The sequence below is a fragment of the Balaenoptera acutorostrata genome, chromosome 17 (genome assembly GCF_949987535.1).
Source record: "Balaenoptera acutorostrata chromosome 17, mBalAcu1.1, whole genome shotgun sequence".
NCBI lineage: Eukaryota > Metazoa > Chordata > Mammalia > Artiodactyla > Balaenopteridae > Balaenoptera > Balaenoptera acutorostrata.
Genome location: NC_080080.1, coordinates 73055499 through 73082800, shown reverse-complemented (window position 1 = coordinate 73082800; position 27302 = coordinate 73055499). Strand labels below are relative to the sequence as shown.

The window sequence follows — 27302 nt, the reverse complement described above, 5'->3', positions numbered from 1 at the left end:
GCACAAAACATGCATGTACAACTTAACAAATCAGTAAGAAGCAGATGCACATATAGCAAGTCCCCAGGTAAAGAAACAGAACACTGCCAGTACAGTTGATTTTTATTCATTGATTTTGAATCAGGCTAACTTGATACACCTTCATTAATCTAACTAACAATCAGTGGAATCTTTTGGAGTTTGCTATACACACATGTCATCTGTGAATAGTGAAAGTTTGGTTTCTTTCTAATCCATTTACCTTTCATTCTGTTTTCATCTTACTGCACTCGCTAAGACCTCCAGCGTAATGTTGAATAGAAATAACAATGGCATTCTTGTCCTTCCCCAATCTCAGAAAGAAATGTTTAATGTTTCACCATTAAATAGAATACTTGATATTTTTTTGGTCGTTTGCTAATATTTATCTTGACAGGATATTGAATTTTATCAGATGCCTTTTCTGCCTCTGTGCAAATCATCATAACATTCAGTAAATGCACTAAATTACATGGATTTTCTAATGTTAAAATAACTTTGCCCCAACTTTCCTGGGGCAAATGAAAGTTGTTCATATTGTATTATTTCTGTGTATAGCTGGATTCAATTTGTTAATATTTGATTTGGAATATTTGAAACTCTGTTCATAGTGAGATTGGCCTGCAATTATTCTTCCTTGTCGAGTTTTGGGACCAAGGTTATCTTGACCTTGTAAAATTATTTGAAAAGTGTCTCCTCTTTTTCTGATCTCTGGAAGATTTCTTATAAGATTGGAGTTATTTCTTTCTTTAATATTTAGAACAACTTGCTGGTGAAGCCTGGAGTTTTCTTTATGGGAATGTTTTACATTCTATTTATTATTTTTATGTCAGCTTTTTAAGTTGTGTTTTTCTAATAATTTGTCAATTTCATGTAAATTTTCAAAAATTTTGGTACAAGGTTCTTGCCATTTTTAGTGAAATTTTCTTCTAAATCCTGTTTTTTTTCCTGAGTTCCACAAGTTTGTATATAAATTAGTTTTGTTATCTATCAGTTCAAAGACTTTCTGATTATCTTTATGATTTCTTCCTTGACCCATTTGTTAATTAGAACTATATTTCCTATATTAAACCATATGGGGGATTTTTAGAATATCTTTTGCTTATCAATTTCTAGCATAATTACATTGTGATCAGAGAATATACTCTGAGATTGTAATTCTTTATGGTCGAGTATTATTGTTATCTCTGAAGCAGTTTCACGTATTTTTGAAAAGAAAATATATTCTGCAGTTATTGAGTTTGGATGTTGCATATCACCCAATGATTCAGGTTTATTAATCATGTTCTTCAAATATGCTGTATCCTTACTGACTTTTGTCTGCTTCTTCTAGAGGTATACTAAGATTCTTTCATTTTAATTGTGAATTAAACTTTAATTATGAATTAATTTTTCTGTGCATTTCTGCTACTTTTTGTTTTGTTTTGGGATTATGCTATTAGGTGAGTATGGTTTAGAATTATTATATTTTCCTGGTAAATTGAACATTTTATCATTATGAAGGGGCTTCTTTATCTTACTAGTGCCTTTTTTCTTTGTTTTATTTTGTGTGTTATTTATATGCTACCTCATATAGTTTTCATTAATGTTTGCATAGTATATCTTGTTACAGCCTTTTACTTTAAGCCCTTCTGTATCCTTATGCTTTAGATAGCTCTTTTAAACAGCATACATTTTATTTCTCGGTGAACAGGCTTTGTCTTTTAATTTAAACTTTTTAATCCAGTTACATTTAATGCACATCTTAATATATTTGAGTTTAAATCTACCATCTATCTGCTTTTTTTTTCCTTTGGGAAAAGGGTATCTGGGTAATTTTTTTTTTTAACATCTTTATTGGAGTATAATTGCTTTACAATGGTGTGTTAGTTTCTGCTTTATAACAAAGAATCAGCTATACATATACATATATCCCCATATCTCCTCCCTCTTGTGTCTCCCTCCCACCCTCCCTATGCCACCTCGGTGGTCACAAAGCACCGAGCTAATCTCCCTGTGCTATGTGGCTGCTTCTCACTAGCTATCTGTTTTACATTTGATAGTGTATATATGTCCATGCCACTCTCTCACTTCGTCCCAGCTTACCCTTCCCCCTCCCCGTGTCCTCAAGTCCATTCTCTACATCTGTGTCTTTATTCCTGTCCTGCCCCTGGGTTCTTCAGAACCATTTTTTTTTTTTTTTTTAGATTCCATATATATATGTGTTAGCATACGGTATTTGTTTTGCTCTTTCTGAATTACTTCACTCTGTATGACAGACTCTAGGTCCATCCACCTCACTACAAATAGCTCAATTTCATTTCTTTTTATGGCTGAGTAATATTCCATTGTATATATGTGCCACATCTTCTTTGTCCATTCATCTGTCGATGGACACTTAGGTTGCTTCCATGTCCTGGCTATTGTAAATAGTGCTGTAATGAACATTGTGGTACGTGACTCTTTTTGAATTATGGTTTCCTCAGGGTATATGCCCAGTAGTGGGACTGCTGGGTCATATGGTAGTTCTATTTTTAGTTTTTGAAGGAACCTCCAAACTGTTCTCCATAGTGGCTGTATCAATTTACATTCCCACCAACAGTGCAAGAAGGTTCCCTTTTCTCCACACCCTTTCCAGCATTTATTGTTTGTAGATTTTTTGATTATGGACATTCTGACTGATGTGAGGTGAAACCTCATTGTAGTTTTGATTTGCGTTTCTCTAATGATTAGTGACATTGAGCATCCTTTCATGTGTTTGTTGGCAATCTGTGTATCTTCTTTGGAGAAATGTCTATTTAGGTCTTCTGCCCATTTTTGGATTGGGTTGTTTGTTTTTTGATATTGAGCTGCATGAGCTGCTTGTAAATTTTGGAGATTAATCCTTTGTCAGTTGCTTCCTTTGCAAATATTTTCTCCCATTCTGAGGGTTGTCTTTTCTTCTTGTTTATGGTTTCCTTTGCTGTGCAAAACTTTTAAGTTTCATTAGGTCCCATTTGTTTATTTTTGTTTTTATTTCCATTTCTCTAGGAGGTGGGTCAAAAAGGATCTTGCTGTGATTTATGTCATAGAGTGTTCTGCCTTTGCTTTCCTCTAAGAGTTTGATAGTGTCTGGCCTTACATTTAGGTCTTTAATCCATTTAGAGTTTATTTTTGTGTATGGTGTTAGGGAGTGTTCTAATTTCATTCTTTTACCTGTAGCTGTCAAGTTTTCCCAGCACCACTTACTGAAGACACTGTCTTTTCTCCATTGTATATTCTTGCCTCCTTTATCAGAAATAAGGTGACCATATATGTGTGGGTTTATCTCTGGACTTTCTATCTTGTTCCATTGATCTATATATCTGTTTTTGTGCCAGTACCATACTGTCTTGATTACTGTAGCTTTGTAGTATAGTTTGAAGTCAGGGAGCCTGATTCCTCCAGCTCCGTTTTTCTTTCTCAAGATTGCTTTGGCTATTTGGGATCTTTTGTGTTTCCATACAAATTGTGAAATTTTTTCTTCTAGTTCTGTGAAAAATGCCATTGGTAGTTTGGTAGGGATTGCATTGAATCTGTAGATTGCTTTGGGTAGTATAGTCATTTTCACAATGTTGATTCTTCCAATCCAAGAACATGGTATATCTCTCCATCTGTTTGTATCCTCTTTAATTTCTTTCATCAGTGTCTTATAGTTTTCTGCATACAGGTCTTTTGTCTCCTTAGGTATGCTTATTCCTAGGTATTTTATTCTTTTTGTTGCAATGGTAAATGGGAGTGTTTCCTTAATTTCTCTTTCAGATTTTTCATCATTAGTGTATAGGAATGCAAGAGATTTCTGTGCATTAATTTTGTATCCTGCTACTTTACCAAATTCATTGATTAGCTCTAGTAGTTTTCTGGTAGCATCTTTAGGATTCTCTATGTATAGTATCATGTCATCTGCAAACAGTGACAGCTTTACTTCTTCTTTTCTGATTTGGATTCCTTTTATTTCTTTTTCTACTCTGATTGCTGTGTCTAAAACTTCCAAAACTATGTTGAATAATAGTGGTGAGAGTGGACAACCTTGTCTTATTCCTGATCTTAGTGGAAATGGTTTCAGTTTTTCACCATTGAGAACGATGTTGGCTGTGGGTTTGTCATATATGGCCTTTATTATGTTGAGGTAAGTTCCCTCTATGCCTACTTTCTGGAGGGTTTTTACCATAAATGGGTGTTGAATTTTGTCAAAAGCTTTTTCTGCATCTGTTAGGATGATCATATGGTTTTTATCCTTCAATTTGTTAATATGCTGTATCACATTGATTGATTTGCATATATTGAATAATTCGTGCATTCCTGGGATAAACCCCACTTGGTCATGGTGTATGCTGCTTTTAATGTGCAGTTGGATTCTGTTTGCTAGTACTTTGTTGAGGGTTTTTACATCCATGTTCATCAGTGATATTGGCCTGTAGTTTTCTTTTTTTGTGACATCTTTGTCTGGTTTTGGTATCAGGGTGATGGTGGCCTCGTAGAATGAGTTTGGGAGTGTTACTCCCTCTGCTATATTTTGGAAGAGTTTGGGAAGGATAGGTGTTTGCTCTTCTCTAAATGTTTGATAGAACTCACCTCTGAAGCCATCTGGTCCTGGGCTTTTGTTTGTTGGAAGATTTTAAATCACAGTTTCAATTTCAGTGCTTGTGATTGGTCTGTTTATATTTTCTATTTCTTCCTGGTTCAGTCTCAGAAGGTTGTGCTTTTCTAAGAATTTGTCCATTTCTTCCAGGTTGTCCATTTAATTGGCATAGAGTTGCTTGTAGTTGTCTCTTAGGATGCTTTGTATTTCTGCAGTGTCTGTTGTAACTTCTCCTTTTTCATTTTTAATTTTATTGTTTTGAGTCCTCTCCCTCTTTTTCTTGGTGAGTCTGGCTAATGGTTTATCAATTCTGTTTATCTTCTCAAAGAACCAGCTTTTAGTTTTATTGATCTTTGCTATTGTTTTCTCTTTCTATTTCATTTATTTCTGCTCTGATCTTTATGATTTCTTTCCTTCTGCTAACTTTGGGTTTTGTTTGTTCTTCCTTCTCTAGTTTTTTAGGTGTAAGTTTAGATTGTTTATTTGAGATTTTTCTTGTTTCTTGAGGTAGGCTTGTATAGCTATAAACTTCCCTCTTAGAACGGCTTTTGCTGCATCCCATAGGTTTTGGATCATCGAGTTTTTGTTGTAATTTGTCTCTAGGTATTTTTTGATTTCTTGTTTGATTTCTTCAGTGATCTCTCGGTTATTTAGTAGTGTATTGTTTAGCCTCCATGTGTTTGTATTTTTTACAGATTTTTTTCATGTAATTGATATCTAGTCTCATAGCGTCCTTGTTGGAAAAGATAGTTGATATGATTTCAATTTTCTTAAATGTACCAAGGCTTGATTTGTGACCCAAGATATGATCTATCCTGGAGAATGTTCCATGGGCACTTGAGAAAAAAGTGTAATCTGCTGTTTTTGGATGGAATGTCCTATAAATATCAATTAAGTCCATCTTGTTTAATGTGTCATTGAAAGCTTGTGTTTCCATATTTATTTTCATTTTGGATGATCTGTCCATTGATGAAAGTGGGCTGTGAAAGTCCCCTACTATACTTGTGTTACTGTCGATTTCCCTTTTTATGGCTGTTAGCATTTGCCTTATGTATTGAGGTGCTCCTATGTTGGGTGCATAAATATTTACAATTGTTATATTTTCTTCTTGGATTGATCCCTTGATCATTATGCAGTGTCCTTCTTTGTCTCTTGCAGTAGTCTTAATTTTAAAGTCTATTTTGTCTGATAGGAGAATTGCTACTCCAGCTTTCTTTTGATTTCCATTTGCATGGAATATCTTTTTCCATCCCCTCACTTTCAGTCTGTATGTGTCCCTAGGTCTGAAGTGGGTCTCTTGTAGACAGCATGTATACTGGTCTTGTTTATGCATCCATTCAACCATCTATGTCTTTTGGTTGGAGCATTTAATCCATTTACATTTAAGGTAGTTATCGCTATGTATGTTCCTATTACCGTTTTCTTAATTGTTTTGGGTTTGTTATTTTAAGTCTTTTCCTTCCCTTGTGTTTCCTGCCTAGAGAAGTTCCTTTAGCATTTGTTGTAGAGCTGGTTTGGTGGTGCTGAATTCTCTTAGCTTTTGCTTGTCTGTAAAGGTTTTAATTTCTCTGTCAAATCTCAGTGAGATCCTTGCTGGGTAGAGCAATCTTGGTTGTAGGTTTTTCGCTTTCATCACTTTAGATATGTCCTGCCACTCCTTTCTGGCATGCAGAGTTTCTGCTGAATGATCAGTTGTTAACCTTACGGGGATTCCCTTGTATGTTAGTTGTTGCCTTTCCCTTGCTGCTTTTAATATTTTTTCTTTGTATTTAATTCTTGATAGTTTGATTAATATGTGTCTTGGCGTGTTTCTCCATGGATTTATCCTGTATGGGATTCTCTGTGCTTCCTGGACTTGATTGACTCTTTCCTTTCCCATATTAGGGAAGTTTTCAACTGTAATCTCTTCAAATATTTTCTCAGTCCCTTTTTTTTCTCTTCTTCTTCTGGGACCCCTATAATTCGAATGTTGATGCATTTAATGTTGTCCCAGAGGTCTCTGAGATTGTCCTCAATTCTTTTCATTCTTTTTTCTTTATTCTGCTCTGCGGTAGTTATTTCCACTATTTTATCTTCCAGGTCACTTATCCATTCTTCTGCCTCAGTTATTCTGCTATTGATTCCTTCTAGAGAATTTTTAATTTCATTTATTGTGTTGTTCATCATTGTTTGTTTGCTCTTTAGTTCTTCTAGGTCCTTGTTAAACGTTTCTTGTATTTTCTCCATTCTATTTCCAAGATTTTGGATCATCTTTACTATCATTACTCTGAATTCTTTTTCAGGTAGACTGCCTATTTCCTGTTCATTTGTTTGGTCTGGTGGGTTTTTACCTTGCTCCTTCATCTGCTGTGTATTTCTCTGTCTTCTCATTTTGCTTAACTTACTGTGTCTGGGGTCTCCTTTTTGCAGGCTGCAGGTTTGTAGTTCTGGTTGTTTTTGGTGTCTGCCCCCAGTGGGTAAGGTTGGTTCAGTGGGTTGTTTAGGCTTCCTGGTGGAGGGGACTGGTGCCTGTGTTCTGGTGGATGAGGCTGGATCTTGTCTTTCTGGTTGGCAGGACCATGTCCGGTGGTGTGTTTTTGGGTGTCTGTGACCTTACTATGATTTTAGGCAGCCTCTGTGCTAATGGGTGGGGTTGTGTTCCTGTCTTGCTAGTTGTTTGGCATAGGGTGTCCAGCAGTGTAGCTTGCTCGTTGTTGAGTGGAGCTGGGTCTTAGCATTGAGATGGAGATCTCTGGGAGAGCATTTGCTGTTTGATATTACGTGAGGCCGGGAGGTCTCTGGTGGACCAGTGTCCCGAACTCGGCTCTCCCACCTAAGAGGCTCAGGCCTGACACCCAGCAGGAGCACCAAGACCCTGTCAGTCACATGGCTCAGAAGGACAGGTAGAAAAAGAAAGAAAGAAAGAAAGAGAGCGAGAGAGAGAGAGAGGGAGGGAGGGCGGGAGGGAGGGAAAATAAATAAGTAAAATAAAATAAATTTATTAAAATAGAAAAAAATTATTTAAAATAAAAAATTAAAAATAATTAAAATAAAGAGAGTATGAAAGAAGAGAGCAACCAAACCAAAAATCGAGGCCACCAATGATAACAGGCGCTAAAAACTATACTAAAAAAGCAAAAAAACGAACGGACAGTCAGAACCCTAGGACAAATGGCAAAAGCAAAGCTATACAGACAACATCACACAAAGAAGCATGCACATACACACTCACAAAAAGAGAAAAAGGAAAAAATATATATATATAAAAAATTAAAAAAGGAAGAGGGCAACCAAATCATTAAACAAATCAACCATAAATAATAAGCTCTAAATACTAAATTAAGATAAACATAATTCCAGAAACAAATTAGATGCAGAAAGCAAACCCCAAGTCTACAGTTGCTCCCAAAGTCCACCGTCTCAATTTAGGGCTGATTCATTGTCTATTCAGTTATTCCACAGATGCAGGGTACATCAAGTTGATTGTGGAGATTTAATCTCCTGCTCCTGAGGCTGCTGGGAGAGATTTCCCTTTCTCTTCTTTGTTCATACAGCTCCCGGGGTTCAGCTTTGGATTTGGCCTCGCCTCTGCATGTAGGTCACCTGAGGGCATCTGTTCTTCGCTCAGACAGGACGGGGTTAAAGAAGCGGGTGATTCGGGGGCTCTGGCTCACTCAGGCCGGGGGGATGGAAGGGTATGGAATGCGGGGCAAGCCTGCGGCGGCAGAGGCCACGTGATGTTGCACCAGCCTGAGGCGCGCCGTGTGTTCTCCCGGGGAAGTTGTCCCTGGATCATGGGACCCTGGCAGTGGCGGGCTGCACAGGTTCCCGGGAGGGGCGGTGTGGAGAGTGACCTGGGCTTGCACACAGGCTTCTTGGTGGCGGCAGCAGCAACCTTAGCATCTCATACCCATCTCTGGGGTCCACGCTGATAGCCACGGCTCGTGCCCGTCTCTGGAGCTCGTTTAGGCGGCGCTCTGAATCCCCTCTCCTTCCACACCCTGAAACAATGGTCTCTTGCCTCTTAGGCGGTTCCAGACTTTTTCTCGGACTCCCTCCCGGCTAGCCATGGCGCACTAGCCCCCTTCAGGCTGTGTTCAAGCAGCCAACCCCAGTCCTCTCCCTGGGATCCGACCTCCGAAGCCCGAGACTCAGCTCCCAGCCCCGCCCGCCCCGGCGGGTGAGCAGACAAGCCTCTCGGGCTGGTGAGTGCTGGTTGGCACCGATCCTCTATGCGGGAATCTCTCCGCTTTGCCCTCTGCACCCCTGTTGCTGCGCTCTCCTCCGTGGCTCTGAAGCTTCCCCCCTGCTACCCCCTGTCTCTGCCAGTGAAGGGGCTTCCTCGTGTGTGGAAACTTTTCCTCCTTCCCAGCTCCCTCCCAGAGAGGTCGGTCCTGTTCCTATTCTTTTGTCTCTGTTTTTCCTTTTTTCTTTTGCCCTACCCAGGTGCATCGGGAATTTCTTGCCTTTTGGGAAGTCTGAGGTCTTCTGCCATCATTCAGTAGGTCTTCTGTAGGAGTTGTTCCACATGTAGGTGTATTTCTGATGTATTTGTGGGAAGGAAGGTGATCTCCATGTCTTACTCCTCCGCCATCTTGAAGGTCTTCTCCCATCTATCTGCTTTTTATTTGTTTTGCCTATTCTCTGATTCTATTCCCTTTCTTTCATTTGACTTGAGTATTTTTTTCAAATCATTTGGTTTTTTTACCACTGCCTTATTAATTTGGAAGTCTATACTTGTTTGCTATTATTTTAGTGATTACTCCTAGAAATTAATGAGGCTTCTTGACATCAAATTTTAATGTTAATAAAAACTCTTACTTTTCTCCCAAATAATAAAAGAATCTTAGATCACTTTCACTCTATCATTTGTGTAACTTTTGTCATATGTTTGTACATTTCATTCTTCCCCACAATATATGCTTTTTCATATTCTTTTCCATTATGGTTTATTACAAGGTATTGAATATAGTTCCCTGTGCTATACAGTAGGACCTTGTTGTTTATCTATTTTATCTATAGTAGTTTGTATCTGCAAGTCCCAAACTCTTAATTTATCCCTCCCCCACCCTTTTTCCCCTTTGGTAACTGTAAATTTGTTTTCTATGTCTGTGAGTCTGTTTTTCTTTTGTAAATAAGTTCATTTGTATCATATTTTAGATTGCACATGTAAGTGATAGCATATGTTGTCTTTGTGTGACTTACTTCACTTAATATGATAATCTCTGGGTCTATCCATGTTGCTGCAGATGACATTATATCATTCTTTTTTATGGCTAATATTCCATTATATGCATACCTATATCTATCTATCTGTCTACCTACCTATATATATCACATCTTCTTTATCCATTCATCTGTTAATGGACATTTAGGTTGCTTCCATGTCACAATATACTTTAAATTCCATTAACATCATACATTATTATTGCTTTATACAGTTAAAAATAATATTAACTAAATATTGAAAAAGTGTTACGTTCTAAATCTTATGTTACAATAGCTTTGTTACCTCTCCCTGGTAATTTTGCCCTCTTATATTTCCTTTTCCTTTTTCTTCTCTTGCAATTGTTCTGTCTCCTGTGGTTGTATTTCTTACCTTGTATTGCACTGTTGATTTTGATGCTTTTCCTGGCATTCATTCATTGCAATTTAGGTTGTGTTTACCTTATTTCTGACCTTTACATTTTTCTGTTTTTTGCTTCTCTCCTCTGCTTGTGTTTGGGCCACATGTGAAAACAGGTGACCTGGACTGCTAGTGTGTTACATACTAGCTGCCTGATCACTCAGGCCAGTGGGTTCCCTGTCAGTTGCTTGTCCTGCGACTTTCTTGGGAAGAAATTGGTCACCAAGGGGACTCTCCTCTCTGGAAGCAGACAGTCCCCCTTATCTGGATGTCATCAATGTTCTCATTGTAGAACCTGCACCCCTACTGCTGCATGACAAAGGAGACACCTGTTATGGAATTGTGAATACTAACAGAAAAGGTTTTTTTAACTTTTTCTTTTAAATGTTGTTTAAAACAAGCACAGGAACATCCCAAGCAAAACTCTACAAATCACTTTGTGTTATATTAACAATCATTGAACTAGAATGTTTGGGAATATCTTTTGGAATGATATGAAGAAGCTATGAGTGGAGATTATACTAAAGGCTTATCATTCTGGGTCATTAACATCTGCGAGGAACTTGTACAATGATGCTGGTACTCATAAAGCAAGGTGCAAAATGTAAAGGCAAAAAACCCACAAAAGGGGAGCTAAAAACAATGAAAACATTTTTGTTTAAGAATTCCTGGGGAGTTCCCTGGTGGTCTAGTAACTAGCTGCCGCCGTGGCCTGGGTTCAGTTCTTGGTTGGGGAACTGAGATCCTGCAAGCTGTGTGGTGCAGCCAGAAGAAAAAAAATTCCTGCATCACCCGTATAATACAATTTGTCCTCTCAGAATCAGTTACTTGGTGCCACAGGGAGAGTTGAAGTTTTTTTCTCTGTTATTTAAATTTGTGTGCTCACTGTCAAACAAGTTGAACAATGATTCAGATGAGAATGATTTTTCTTACCATTTTATGAAATTCAGCCCATTCTGACTCATTGGGCAGTTGCCTGAAAAGAACATATTTTACAGGAGCCCCACCAACCTGTTTGAAAAGGCATCTAAAAAGTGAAAATTGAGGGGAAAGAAGAAAATGTCCTCAAAGAACTCTGTAACATTTTGATATCATCAATAATTGCTGCTGTGGTATAGCTTTCTCCTTTAGAGGAGGGAGGACTTATTGCCTCTCAGGGGGAAAAGTAAATAAGAAGGCCATGATTGACACTTATGATTACAGGTACCTACATACTGTTGCATAGAGTAATAAAATAACTGAAGATTTTTACCACAAATTGATACACATCTGCTCATAACAATCACCAATACCATAAATGGCAATGAAAGTGACCTTAAGCATTGACAAGAAAAATACACCTAACAGAAATGGCTGGAGAGTATCGAAGTTTCCTACAGAAGAAAGTTAATAAGCCTAATTTTGGAAACACAGTTGAGAACATCTGGTTAAGGGTAAACTGAGAAGGAAACATGTGATGTCACTACTGTGGATGGCTGGGCAGTTAGGGGAGAGGAATGATGCATTTCTCACACGGATTATAAAGCAGGTGCAGGGATATGATCTGGTTGTTATAGGAAACTTGAACTATTCAGACATCTGCTGAAAAGCCTTACTCTGCCAAAAGCATGGTTTTGATATACTCTTCAATTGACTTGATGAGACTTTGTTCTCCAAGAAGATAGAAGTTGTAACATGCAGAACTTTGGAGCCAGTTCTTGTCAGGAAGGAAGAACTCACTGGTGATGCAGAAGTAATACAAGAAATCTCAGATTTCATAATAAGGAAAAAAAATAAAGCAATTCCAAGAATAATCAGACGTATAAATTAGTGTCAAGGAAATCAAATTGAAACAAAATCAGAGGAGAGTATAGTTTGTTGGTGGGTGATTATAGAGAAGAATGTGGCTTCAGATTGGTAGAAGGTCCCCCAAATAGAATTTCAGAAAGCAAAATACTCATGGTCCCCATGCACTATGAAAGTTAGAGGTGTATAAAGAAATCAGTGTGGCGGCAAAGAAGTCTCTCTGCTGAGCACCAGTCTTATAAGGAATCCACTAATGTCCAAAGGAGGTTTAAATAACAAAAAGCATACAGGATGATGGAAAAACAAAAATGTAGACTTTCTATAGGATTAAGATGAATGCTAAAGAAACAGAAAGGTACTGTAGCTGGGCTGAGCAGGGGGTGGGTCTTAAGATGGCTCTGTTTAACATCATTCTCTAAATGTAGGTGGGAGAGCACCTCCTTCAAATAACACTATTCACTAGATGCGCACCCTGTCCCTTTGTCTGGGTTTATAAAAATGCTGGGGGTACTTTGGCATTGCTTTGTACAGTATGCTGGCCCTTGTTCTTGGGCATTCCTTGGTCAGCAGCCAGCATCTTAATAAACATCCCTTATTCTTGTCGCAATCATCCAGTGCTGAGAACTCTTCAATCTCCTTCTCTCTTTACTTTTTTCTCAAATTCCCTCACCCTGCTCTATCCCAATGAGGGCAAGTTATTCTTAGACTTTGGGATACTCTTTCCTCCTTAAATGCTGTTGTCTCCACCAGCTTGCCACAAATGTTTCCTAAGTTAAGGAAGCAAATGGAGGAAAAATAAGGAGAAAACACACTTTTTTTCCTCAGAATAATCTTGCCTTTCTATTTTTAAAAATTACACTTTTTATTTTCAGATAATTGTAGATTCACATGCAGTTATAAGAAATGATGCCAAGATCCCATTTACCCTTTACCCAGTTTTCTCCAATGGTAACGTCTTGAAAATGAAGAATACAATATCACAGCCAAGAGATCAGCATTGATCCATCCATCAGTTTTCATTTCTATTTGCCCAGTTTTGCCTGTGCCTATGTGTGTGTGTATGTTTTGTTATATGTAATTTTATCACATGTGCATGTTGATGGGAACCACCACCACAGTCAAGCTCCATCACCACAAACTCCCTCATGGTGCCCTTTTAATAACCACACCCACCTCCCTCCAGTACCCCCTGCCCAACTTCTGGAAACCATTAATGTGGTCTTCATTTATAACATTTTATATATTCTTGTTTTTTCAAAAATGTTATACAAATGAAATCATTTAGTATGTAATCTTGGGGGATTTTTTTTTTTCTCTCGGAAATTCAGTATGCTGCAAGCAATAAGAAAAAAGAGATAACGTCTATTTTGGGGATCACAGAAAGAAATGCACATTCTATTTGGCATGTTTTCCTTTATTGAAAGTAATATTCAAAGTGGAAGGGCTAGAATGGACCATATGCTGCCAAATGTATATGACCATTTCCAATCTCTATTCTAAGCTCCAAATCCAGATTTATACTTCCTTCTGGAAAGTTCCACATGGATCACTTGAAGAAAATTCAAATGCAACATGTTCGAAATCAAATGTGTCATATGTCATCCTTTCCCCATAAAAAAAAATCCTCTGCTCCACCTGTACTTCTTGCCTTAACTACAGGCCCCATCGTCCCTAAAATCACCAATCTTCATGTCATAGTTGGCATCTCTCACTCCTGCCATTGATTCCACTCCTTATCTCATTGTCATTAGCACCTTAATTTTTACCTACTATAAAATACCTCTGGCTTATGCTTCTCTCCATTCCCATTGCCTCTTTCATAGTAAGACCCACAATATCTCTCATGTAAACTCTGGCAAAGCATCTTTACTGCTCTGTCTCTCAGTTCCTCTTGCTTCAATATCTCACTAACCCCATATTCAAGACTAACTTTCGCAAACGATGATCTGATTATATCATTCCTCTGATATTGGACTATTTCATCATGTCCTATTTCCCATAGAGGAAAATCCAGGAGTAGATGTCTTTCAGTCGTCACATTCCATAAGCTCCCATAAGAAACACATTTGAAGTCCTGGCCTGTCTCACACATTGAAGCAGCAACTAGTAGGGATTATAGCAGAGAGAAATAGGTCATTTCTTCTAATGGGTGGGGAAAAGCCTTACTCTAGTGGTGAAGTGTTAAATGTGTGTTCTATCCCTGACAAGTCCTCCACAACATACTGGATCGTCGAAGCTGAAAAGGCCTGCCTTGTCAATCTCCTTCAAAGGGAAACTTCCCTACTGTCCATTGCTGGCTGAAGGCACCTTTCCCAGAACGTCTTTAGGCATAGGTGGTCATTTCCTATATCTGCAATGTCCAGTCTTCCCTACCCTGGCCACATTTGATTGAACTGGAACTTCCCAAGGGCACACAATTACAGGTAGCCAAAAGCATTCAAGAAGTCTTGACTTGAAAGCTCTACTCAAATATGATTTTACTCCCTCAGGAGTTTGACCTAGAGATAGGGGGAGGGGATAGAGGAGTTAGTCGAAGAAGTATAAGTGGAGAGATACACCCAGAAAGAAGAAAAATCAGAGAAAGAGCTAAGCCATGCCAACTGATAAATGCTAGAGTAAATATCAACAAACTGTAGCTGAAAAGCATCAAGATAAGCTGGCTTTTGGAGTTTCTTGGATCCTAAATATTCATTTCGTCCCTAATTTCTTTCTCTTCAAAAGGTCTTGTTGTATGTCTCTTTCTAGAGTCTAAGAGATCCTGTTATTAGACAGCATATGTGTCATGTTAACCATGCATGAGATGAGGTAACCTGAATGAACTTCTGTTCCTTGTGGCAAGCAGGAACATTTTCTTTAAAATTGCTTCTGGATAATTAATATTCCTTTCCAAAAGTGACTGGGTGAGGATGCAAAATTAAAAATAGGAACGTGTTGGCTTTTCTGATGCAAAAGCATACAGAGATTTGGCTCAGGATTTGGTTCTAGAGCAGATAGTCTGAAACTGTTTTCTCCATTTAGTTGCTGTATGACTTTGGAAATTTACTTCTTACCTCTAAACTGGAATTTTCTTACCTGTAGATGCAGATAAGAGCAATCACTGTCTCAGAGGGCAGTGGCGAGGTGTAAAGGAGACAACGCAGGTAAAGCACTCGGTATGGGGTCTGGTAGACAGGAAGCACTCATTGGATGTTGAAGATGAGGGTCAGGAAAACCTAAAAGATGATTTACAGTTTTATGTCTTCGTACCAATCACTAAAAAGTAGAACAAAAAAAAGAAGATCTGGGATGATCCTTCAGGGTTGTCCCAAGTTGAGGCAAGCTGGCTGGGTCTTTATACCAGTCATATACATGAATTATGGAATACAGGCTACCCGTGGGAAACACTAAGGCAGGTGTTCCTGGGGAACTAACAGTTCCCCAGAGAGGGCTGACATCTGGAAGCTATTTGCCAACAATCTTTCCTGCAGCTAGGCGGATTAAATCTTTCAGTCTGTAATGGGGGATCTGGGTGGTTTGCAACTTAGTACTAAGGCACAGGACTCAAGACCAAGAAGAGAGACCTGCCAAACTGCTGGAGGAGCTGCTTCAAGAACTTACGTGAAGACACTACTTGTATCTACCAGTTAAGTTCTTGAGTAGCTCTTCCAGGAGTTTGTTAGGTCTCTTTTCTTGAGGGAACCTATTCAAAACGTGTAAGGAAAAGGTAGTGGACCCTGATGATACATCTGGTTTTGAGTACACAACTGATGTTTATTTCTTTCCTCTATTATCTGTTCTAGATTACCCTAGCCTCTGCATTGGTATCTATTACTGACAGGTTAGACATACAGTAGCTGGAAAAGCTACAGTAGTGCTGAAAAGTGGGAACCCATACTCTTGGGCCTGTGGATAGTATCAGCTGTTCATTCATACATGTCAGAGACTGACTGATGTCAGTTTGCTAAGTCTTTGTGTTCTTTAGGTGTTTTGGTGTTTCATCCATGGTGGGATACTCGCTGATGGCTGTTAACATGCATGATACAAAGATCTTCATACTTTGTGTCTTCTTCTGTTTGGTACCTCACATGCCTCTACCATGATCTTCCAATCTATTTCTTTCTAGACAACTGTCCAGTCATTTGAGGCATTTGCCACTGCCCGTAAGTTCACATAAATACTGGGCTAACCTCAGGCCACTCTTCCTTCCACTCTAAGTGGTTGATCAAATGCACTGCCTCAGAATATGCCCACTTGGAGGATTTCCCCTGAGCTCTGTTCTTTAAGGGTACTTCTCAGTAAGGCTGTAGTGCAGCTGCCATCCATTTTCAGCTTGAATCTAAATACTGAGCTGACTTACTCATGAATAACAACGCGTTTCATTGTCTTCTCGTTCTTCAGTCCTCCACACAAATGCAACCATTGTTATGAGCTGAGGAAGGGACCACTGTGGTGGACACATGGGGTTCTGGGCTATCTGCCCATCAGGCTGCTTTTGGTCTTATATCCTGCTTATGCTCAATCCCAGTTATACCACTTCAGTTTCACAATGGATTGCTGCTGGGCCAGTCTGACTTTATGACTTGGTAGATCTAATAGAATCCAGCTCATGATGGGCAGTTCAGGCTGCAAGGTGACTTGTTCTCCTATAGTTAAACATTCTGTCCCTATCAGGATTCAATCAGCATATCAAGAACCATTTTTCAAAAGGTGTACATTTCTCTGCTGAAGATTGCACAGCCCTGCTCCAGAACACTAGGGGTCTATGTTGTAATTCTCCCATGAGGACTTGCCAAAAACTCCACATGGTACCCTTCCCCAGCATTGATACATCTAACACCATAGGGTCTTCTGGGTTGCATAGCTCATGCATCAGGGCTGCTAGTACGTCAGCCTAAACCTGCTGGAGAGATTTTTCTTGCTCTAGGTCCCTCAAATCTGGCAGCCATCTGTGTTGCATGGCATTTGGCAGCTGTATTTTCAGGTGCAACATGCCTCAAGAACACAAAGAGTTTTACCAGGCATAGTGTTTCCTTCTTTGTTGTGGAATATTCAATAATTTGTCCTTTACTTTCAGGGGATTTTTCAAGATATCCTAGACCACTATAGCCCTAAATTTTTTTTGAATTAGTAGACCCCTAAATCCACATTGCCTAAAGCTCATGTGTGTTACCAATGACTAAATGTATTCATGATGAGCTCTGAAGCTGGGATGGCTGGTTAGAGTTGTCTCAAGCTGGCATGACCGGATCTGCCTGGGCTTTGTCTCCCCACAATGATTTATATCCCCACGATGGATGTGGCTGTCTTAGGGCACAGTGGCTCTCTTCAGTAGAAGAAAACATCTGAGAGGGCTGAAGCTGAGTGGTTGGCAGACAGCTTTCCCAGGACCTGGGGGAGAAACTCCTTCAGTTCGATGGGGGGATCTGTGCCATGTAACCCAGCATGGCAAATTATTTTTGCAAATTTCTGTTTTCTCTTAAATTTAAAGTTACTTTTCCTTCCTTTAGTTAAAAATTTTCACGTGATGACTTTTATTTGCTCCTGATTTTTGATAGCTTTATATTTCTTATTTCCTTTGGTTAACCTTACTTATTTTAGCCTTTTAAAATTTTAATCTTTTTTCTTCTTTTCCCCATTTTTAATTATTTTCTTTTTCTTTCAAATTTTAAATTAATTTTTTAGCCTTCATTGGTTTTTATATATGTGTAAATTTTAATTTTAAACTTTTCTAAGATTTTAGCTATTTCTCATAATTTGTTTATGTAATAGTAGTTCTGCAAAGTGGAAGCAGCAAGGACAAACTTCCTTACAAGGGAAGTCTGGAAGTCTCCTTGAACGCCTTTTTTTTCAATAATTAATTAATTAATTACTTTTTGGCTGTGTTGGGTCTTCGTTGCGGTGCATGGGCTTCTCATTGCGGTGGCTTCTCTTGTTGCAGAGCATGGGCTCTAGGCACGCGGGCTTCAGGAGTTGTGGCACACGGGCTCAGGAGTTGTGGCTTGTGGGCTCTAGAGCGCAGGCTCAGTAGCGGTGGTGCATGGGCTTAGTTGCTCCGCAGCATGTGGGATCTTCCCGGATCAGGGCTCGAACCTGTGTCCCCTGCATTGGCAGACGGATTCTTAACCACTGCACCACCAGGGAAGTCTCAAACTCCTTTTTTTAAACTGCCCTTTTGGCTGCATTCAGTTGATCTCCCCTTTTTTCTAGTGTTATGTACATAAAGTCATGGTCCTCTCAGGGAACTCACAAGCCAACAACACTTTTCTGCGCCACAGCCATCTTCTTGTAGACAGCGCTCATGTGCTATTGGCATGGGGGAGTTTCTCATCATCACATCTGTTTCATTTAAGGGAAATAATACTTGAAGCACATTAATGTCCCCTTTCTTTTGCATTATCATGAGATGATCTCCATATTCAAATAGAGCCCTCCATCTTACTGGAGGTGAGTATGAGGTAGAAGTAGGGGTTGGGGTGGATGTTGGGAATGCTACCACTGGGATACGAAGAGAAGGCATTAATAGTCACCATAAAATATCCAATAGAGGACTTTGCAACAGGATTGTCTTAAAATCTGGGCTTTGTTTAGATTTCTATAGCATACCGACAGTCGAGGTTGGTGGTCTTCGATTGGTCGTTTTCTTCCCTGAGCGTAGAGAAAATAAAACTTTATGCCAGAATTCTTCACTGAAAGACCTATTCTCCTAGCAAAAGGATATTATTGTATAAAGATAAGCCTGAGTCTAACCTGAGAGATAATGAGAAGTAAAGGAAGTCACATGAGAGTAGGGCAGGTACCAGAGTTTTACTCAATCCCAATACTTAGGGTTGAATCTTGAGGTGAGAGTGATAATTGAGGAACTTTCAGGTAGACATGGTGTAGGTGGAAAACATCAGGGCTTGTGGCATGTGGTCTGCTTCCCCAGGTGACTAAAACTCCAGGCACTAGGAGTCTAGAAGAGGTCTTGAACAGAATATTTCCAACATGGTGCAGGGCTGTGGAAAACAGCAGTATTGAAAGGAGGCAGGACTCTGGTTTTCCTTCTCTGTGTCTCCATATGTTGTATTTTGAGTCTGTTGATTGTTTCCCTTGCTTTGCAGAAGCTTTATAGTTTCATGTTGTCCCACTAGTTTGTTTTTGTTACTTATACTTTTGCTGTCATATCTGTGAGGTCATTGGAAAGACTTCATGTCATGAAGCTTTTCCCTTATGCGTTCTTCAAGTTTTACAGTTTCAGATCTTATGTTTAAATCAATCTGTTTTGAGTTGCTTTTGTGTATAGGTGTCCAATTTCATTCTTTTGCCTGTGGGTATCCAGTTTTCCCAACATCATTTATTGAAGAGACTGTCCTTTTCCCATACTGTATTCTTGGCACCACTGTTGAAGATCAGTAGACTATAAATGCAAGGATTTATTTCTGGGCTCTATATTCTGTTTCATACATGGCTGGCTTTATGCCTGGGCCATACCATTTTGATTACTATAGTTTTGTAATATACTTTGAAATCAGGAAATGTGATGCTTCCAGCTATGTTTTTCTTTCTCAAGATTGATTTGGCTATTTGTGGTCTTTTGTGGTTCCATTTGAATTTATGGAATTGTTTTTCCTATTTCTGCAAAAAATGCCATTGGGATTTTGATAAGGATTCCGTTGAATCTCTAGACCACTTTGGGCAGTAAGGGCATTTAAAAAATATTAAGTCTTCCAATCCATGAACAAGACATGTCTTTTCATTTGTTTGTGTCTTCTTTAATTTCTTTCATCAGTGTTTTATAGTTTTTAGTATGTGTCTCTCACCTCCAAATGGGCAACAGGTATATGAAAAAATGTTCAATGTCACTAATCATCAGGGAAGTGCAAATCCAAACCACAATGAGATATCACATCACTCCTGTCAGGATGGCTGTTATTAAAATAAAGGACAATAAGTGTTGGCTAGAATGAAGAGAAATTGGAATCCTCACAGCTTGTTGGTGGGAATGTAAAATGGTGCTGATGCTGTGGAAAACAGAAAGGACATTCCTCAAAAAATTAAAATAGAATTACCATATGATCCAGCAGTCTCACTTCTGGGTATTTATCTGAAAGAATTGAAATCAGATTCTTGAAGACATATTAGCACTCCCATGTTCATTGCATCACTATCCACAGTAGCCAAGATGTGGAAACCTAAATGTCCACTGATGTATGTATGGATAAAGAAGATGTGGTATATACATACAATACTTATTATTTGGTCTTAAAAAGGAAGGAAATTCTACAATATGTGACAATATAGATGAACCTTGAGGACATTATGCTAAGTGAAATAAGCTATCAGAGGAAGACAAATACTGCATGATTCTACTTGTATGAGGTATCTAAAATAGTCAAAATCATAGACTCAAATAGTAGAATGGTGGTTGCCAGGGGATGGGGGGAGGGAGAAATGGGGGCTTGTTTATCAATGAGCATAAAGTTAAGCAAGATGAGTAAATACTAAAGATCTGCTGTACAACGTGGTACCTGTAGTCATCAGTGCTATTCAGTTGACCCTTGAACAACATGGGTTTGTACTGTATGGGTCCACTCATACCTGGATTTTTTTCAATAAATATATCGGAAAATTTTTTGGAGATTTGAGACAATTTGAAAAAAATCATAGACAAACCACGTAGCCTAGAAATATTGAAAAAAGTCAGGTATGTCATGAATGCATAATATATATGTAGATACTAGTCTATCCTTATGTAGGCATAAGGTGAGAGATATTTAATATAAAGTTAATAACCTGTTAGTTTCCTTACTGTTTTATAACTTTGCTTTCAAAGAATTTTTGAAACAGTTTTGTATAGTATGCCTCTCTCCCTTATAATTGGAGAAACTGTGTATCAGCTTATGATGACAGATAAGTTTTTTAAAAAGTGTTACACTGTTTCCAATACTGTATTATGAATATGACTATAATATTTTATGCCATAAAAATATTATAGTAATTCATTCATTAGGTATAGCTAGGCTACTGTGAAACAATTATATTGATTACAGTATGCTATCATAAAGCAATTATACTGCTGCTACAAATGCTGTTATCAGTGCATGAATTGGTATACCTATAAGTAAATATGAATTTCTTTTTCACATTATCTTTTCATTTTTGATGTCGAGTGTTCGTAATACATAGAGCATATAATGTTTTGTATCATATAAGACAGTATTAATGTAGATAGTGACAGACAGATGATTCATCTTGCAAACAGATGACATAAACTTACAGTATCAATAAATACAGTATAGTACTGTAAATGTATTTTCTCTTAATTTTGATTTTCTTAATAACATTTTCTTTTTTCTAGCTTACTTTATCATAATAATACCGTATATGATACATGTACGTATAATTCAAAATATGTATTAATCGACTGTTTATATTATTTGTAATGCTTCCAGTCAACATAGACTATTAGTAGTTAAGTTTAGGGGGAGTCAAAAGTTATATGTGGATTTTCGACTGCAGGGGGCTGGTGCCCTTAACCCTGCATTGTTCAAGGGTCGACTGTAATGCGAACTTAAAAATTTGTTAAGGGGTAGATCTCATCTTAAGTGTTCTTACCACAATGAAATTTAAAAAAATTAAAAATCAATGAAAAAATTACAATTGTTCTTCTACCCTTCAAAATGTCAAAAATTTAAAAACTATCTTACTATTGATTGGAAATGCATAACAAAATAAAAAATAGTAAAATTAATATTTATAACACTGTAATTTAAAACATTAGAAACATTGAGAATTAAGGTGTATTATTTCTTTGTAAAAAACTTAAGAAAAATAGATTGAAAAGTGGTTGCCTTCTTTTTTTTTTTTTTTTTTAAGCCTGAAGTGAAGTCTTTAATTAAATCTTGTCAGGTGCACTGAATGATGCACATATTCCTTATTTCTTTGTTGAAGACAGAGACAAACAGCATCAAGAGCAGGAACAAAGAGACAAGAAACTGTTGACTTACGTGCTACAGGAACACACAGCCTTGATCTGGCATTTACATCTTTATAGATAAGGGTAAGCAAGCAGTGGGTGTATTTGCAAGTCAGACCACTTGAAGCCATGTATCTGTATATATATACACACAGAAATACAAATATATTAGGTCTATACACATTTATATACATATATATGGCCTCAAGTGGTGTACATACATACACACACATATACATACATATATTAATATTGGGAAGAGATAAGGTCCTTTGTCACCATACTGCCTCTGTATTTTGTCATCACTAAACTAAATCCTGGCTAGTTAAGTTCTACTTTGGCTGATTTTTTTTTTTTTTTAAACAATTTCACCTCAGAGTTACGACTCACTTTTTGTCGTAGGAAACTGTATTTGCTTAATGTTTGTTACAGAAGTCTGAATTAATTGGCATCTTAGTACCATTTAAGTCACTATGAAGACATAACACAGCAGGCGGTTGCCTTCTTCTTGTCATATAACTTATGGTATGGAGTGAGCATCTCTTCTATGCTTTGGGAATTGTCACACTCCTTTGGACCAGCTCCCAGCATTTTTTAAAAATTAATTAATTAATTAATTAATTTATGGCTGTGTTGGGTCTTCGTTTCTGTGCGAGGGCTTTCTCTAGTTGTGGCAAGCGGGGGCCACTCTTCATCGCGGTGTGCGGGCCTCTCACTATCGCGGCCTCTCTTGTTGAGGAGCACAGGCTCCAGACGCGCAGGCTCAGTAGTTGTGGCTCACGGGCCTAGTTGCTCCGCGGCATGTGGGATCTTTCAAGACCAGGGCTCGAACCCGTGTCCCCTGCATTGGCAGGCAGATTCTCAACCGCTGCGCCACCAGGGAAGCCCCCAGAATTTTAACTGTTGTGCTTTCAATGTCATGAAATATCTCTGAGAGTTCCTTTAATGTGAACTTTTTTCCTGGTGTCACTTCCTCTGTGACACCTTTATCTTTTTTGTCACAAGTGCTTTTATCATTCATGTGGGTAAGGTGTTGGCCTTCACTCAGTTCCTCCAGCTGTATATCTAGGGTCTCTTGAAGGGCAGCAGTGTCAATATTCCCAGTCAGCTCCTTTTTTTTTTTAATAGACGTTTGATTCGAATTTCACTTCCAAGTGTTACCACTTTTTGTTTCTTTGCTGCACTTTCATTTTATTGGCTAATTCTCTCTTTTAAGTATTCATTTTCATAAAATGTCTTAAGAGTTTACCACTAAAAGACAAGGAAGCAACACAACTACAAGCTTGTGTGAACTGAATAACAGATGCTCAGTGAACAGCCACCAACAGACTTTGAAAGAAGTGACATGATGGGTCATCAATCATGAGTACATCCATTATTTACATAGTGATCTGTGGACTGAAGGGCTAACAATGAAGTTTGCACTTTATGCAATTAGGTAGTCTGTTGTGGCAACTGAAATTTGAACTATATGTCAGGGAACTGCTGTTATTTAACTGAACCGTGGTAACTGAAATTCATACATACTGGAACTGTTCAAAAAGAGGACTGCTCACAGGTAAAACAATGCCTTTCTAAGCCCTCACCTTCCTGGGGTTTTAAAACGTCAGGATGAGTCAATGTCTTTCTTCTTAAATTGAGGTAAACGTTATACCCGGTAAATGCACAGCTCTTAGGAGTACAATTAGATGAGTTTTGAGAAATATCAATATATACATTAGTGTAACTACTAGTTCCATCCATTTCTTGACCTCCCTTTCCCTGCGTGAAGTCTTTCTGTATAAATCACCATGAGACACACTCCAGTCTGAGTATTATGTTGTAAAAAAAAAAGAAAGTATACTGTCCCAAATAGTTACATATAATACATCTTGTTTTGATGAGCTTGCCCCTTTTTATTGGGGCCAAGTCACCCACAACAGCTGTAGTGTTAGAGCTACTATATCATAAGAAAAAAGTTGTATTCTTCTCATTAGATTTCCTGAAAATTGCCACTCATTAAAATTTCTTCCCTGAAATGTTGTTGGTTGGGGTTCCATGTATAAGAATCTGGAGGAGTCAGCTTTCCTGCTAGGTTTTAAGAGCATCTCAATTTTAATAACCTGTTTTTATAGCCATGATTTTAAACCTTTTGTTTTGAGGGCAAAATGTTAGAAGGAAACATAAAAGCAAGCAAACTACTGCCATTCTGTTCATTCTCAGAACTACTTGATGTTGTGTCTCATGGAAAAATCCTGATGCATTTCCTGAAATTGTACGTGGTTCACACAGGCTAGGTAATCTTTCAACTGTTCTTTACTTTAGGCATCTCCATGGTAGAGATTACTTGTCTCTGGACATCTGAATGACTGGTCTGGGAGTAGGCTTGGTAGAGTTCTACTGGGAGCCAATGCAGAAGGAGGAGATTGCATTTCTGGGACTGTTCTCCTTTGGTGAGTTGAATACATATGGATGAATAATTCTTTACTAACAGAAACTGATCTTGCTGAATGGAAGTGCATAGCAGAGCCCTAGGGGAAATCTGGGAAACAGAACTATAATTACCTCCTCTGTGCTTATTGCTACACTTAGGAAGGATTCTATGAACTGGTTAGAAAGTGATCAATTTCCTCTTACATTAACTTCAACCTAGGGCCTGTTTGTACTCATAATTGGACTATTGGGATTAAAGGGCTAAGAAGAGTGAAATGGTTGGGACTTTTGAATTTTATTGGTGATTATTTGGTGTCCTAGGACCTACTGAATGCTGTTTTGGTTGCCTCAAAAGAGGAACTGATGCTCCTACTTCACAGGGTTTTAATTCTTGGCTTGACAAAAACTGATAGGAAGTTAAAAACTACACTGGTAAAGTGACCTATACGGTAAACAAGATGGAACTCAGGAGGTCCCACCTGAATTCTTATTATATTTAAATTATACTATAAAAATATTATTTCTTCTAAAAATCTCAAAACCTTCTATGATGTTTTTGGCACTCATATCTGGGAATACATATAGATTCTGGGATTGTATTTTCCATGTTTGAATATGGTGAGTGAGGTGCTAGAAATCCATATCATGGTTAGTACTTGGGATAATTATTTTTTATTATTACTAATATTATTATAGTAATATATGCCCCTGGCAAAAATTTAAACAATGCAAAAGAGTATGAAATTAAAAATATTCCATTATATCATTCAACTCCAGTTCCACTTTTCAGATATAACCACTTTTCATAATTCTTATTGTTAGTTCTTCTGGTGTTTAAATCTTGTATTTCTTTCTGTATTCAGCAACTTAGCATAGCATCTGTTTTTACCCCAGTATGAAAAGGAGAAATTGACTTAATTCTATTACTCTCACACCTTTCTCCTTACTCATAATTTTAATTTATTATATATAATTATATATTATTATTTTTATTCATATACATTTATAACTTTAGATGTTACACTTAAACCAGTATTTCATAATTAACTTCAGATACTATCTTTTGATTCATGTCTATGTAAAATGATATTATTGTTTCTACTCAATATTATAACTATAGTTAAGAATTCTAGACTTCGTCTTTAGGTTAGTTTTAAATACTGTATCAATGAACAACCAAGAAGAAAGATATCAACCACAGAAAAGGAAATGTTCAAAATTTTGTCATTTTCTTTCCCAATTCCTTCTGTTTTGTGTGTGTGTGTGTGTGTGTGTGTGTGTGTGTGTGTGATGTCTTTAGCTGTCAGTGTTTTTTGAATCATTGAATTGAATATTGCTCAATTGCCTCTAAAGTATTTTTTTTTTCACATTAGATGTATCTGTGAAAAGCCTTCAGAGATTTTTTGTGTTTGAAAATGCACTTATTTTGTCATCACATGTTATTAATAGTTTGCATGAAATTCTAGGGTCGATATTAATCCCCTTCTCAGAACCTTGAAGATATTGTTCCATTTCTTCTAGCATCCAGTATTTTGAATGAGATATTTGGTAGCAATATGAGTCTTGCTTGCTTTTGGTTTCATTTTCTGGAAGCTTCTAGGGTTTTCTCTTTATCTTGGGAATACTTAAAATTTTATTAGAATGTGTCTAGGTATAAGACTTTTTCAATAATCTTTGTGGTACCATTCTTATCTAGTAATTTTCTTCAGCTCTGGGATATTTTTCTTCTACTATATCTTTGATTACTCCCTCCTATTTTCTTTCTGAAGTTTTTTCCTTTCATCCCATCTTATATGACAGTCAAATTTTTCTGTGTTTCTACCTTTTTGTCTTTTTTTGTTCAATGCTTGGAAGATACCTTACTTATTTATTCCTATTTCTATTTTTTATTTTTTTACCAATCATATTTTTACTTCTAAGAACTCTTTATTTGGTTCTTTGATTTTTTTAAAAAAATAGATGGCAGTCTGTTTTTGTTTTTTGGGTATCATACATTTTCATTAATCAATTAATTAAATATTAAAAATTTAAAAAAGTTTTCTTCTGTTCTCCCAAATAATCTTGTTTCATTCAAACTTATTCATTTTCTTTATTTACCTTTTCATTTTTATTTCACATTATTGATTTTCCTCAAATGTTGGGCAGTGCTTCTTTATTAATTCATATTTAAAATTACTTATGAGGGACTAGGTTGATTAATATAGATGGTTAGCATGCGTTCTTCTGTCATTGTGTAGGCCTTTTCCTAAACAGGCCTCTGCTGTGAGTAGAAAGTTGATTTTGGGCTCTGTGAATAGAGTTCATATGTGTTAGTTGGCCAGCTTCATTTCCTGCTTAGCAAGCAGAGAGATGACAGGTATGGTATATTCTCTCTTCAAGCATAAATGAGATGAGTTTTGGCCTGCAACATTCATGCTAAGAGATGTTGATTTTATCCCATTTCTTTGGAGCACATTTATCTTTTCTTTCGCTCTTTCTTACTTTACCCTATAGATACTTACTTTTTTATTTCTACTATTTATACCAGATCCTGAGTTTTCTTAGGAAGGATGGTGCCCACAACTCTGAGATAGTAAGCACATGTATTAAGTGAACCCTTATAAAATACAACAAAGGAAGTTACTTTGAGAACAGCTTGACCTTTGTAATCTCCAAATCTTTTTCAGGTTTTATTACTGTAAATAGTGGTTGTTCATTTAGAATAATTGATTAAAGAGTTTAAATTAAATAGAATACCTCCTGAAGACTTTAAGTTCCCTGCAGTTCTTATGGTTTATTTGCAAACTGTGGGGTCTGATTTTAGTCCCATCTGAATGTGCTCATTGAGTAATCTCTTCATTTTTTAAATAGTAATCTACTTCACCCTATGTTATAGGTTCATTATTCATTTTTCAGCAAGTAATCCTCTATTTTCATCCTGTTAGTCCATTAATTAATCTGTTCAATTTTGAAAAGGTAATCTTCTACTT

General features: G+C 37.5%; 2 long non-coding RNA genes across 2 annotated transcripts in view; one reads left to right on the top strand and one right to left on the bottom strand.

The window, feature by feature from the left end:
- Nucleotides 1-27302, top strand: part of LOC130705567 (uncharacterized) — a 268511-nt gene that overhangs the window by 65156 nt on the left and 176053 nt on the right. The window contains exon 3 of the long non-coding RNA XR_009005850.1: nucleotides 24226-24353. This is a non-coding gene — a long non-coding RNA (uncharacterized LOC130705567). The remainder of the gene's footprint in view (nucleotides 1-24225; nucleotides 24354-27302) is intronic.
- Nucleotides 1-27302, bottom strand: part of LOC103015241 (uncharacterized) — a 52408-nt gene that overhangs the window by 18317 nt on the left and 6789 nt on the right. Inside the window, exon 3 of the long non-coding RNA XR_449843.2 lies at nucleotides 15060-15199. This is a non-coding gene — a long non-coding RNA (uncharacterized LOC103015241). The remainder of the gene's footprint in view (nucleotides 1-15059; nucleotides 15200-27302) is intronic.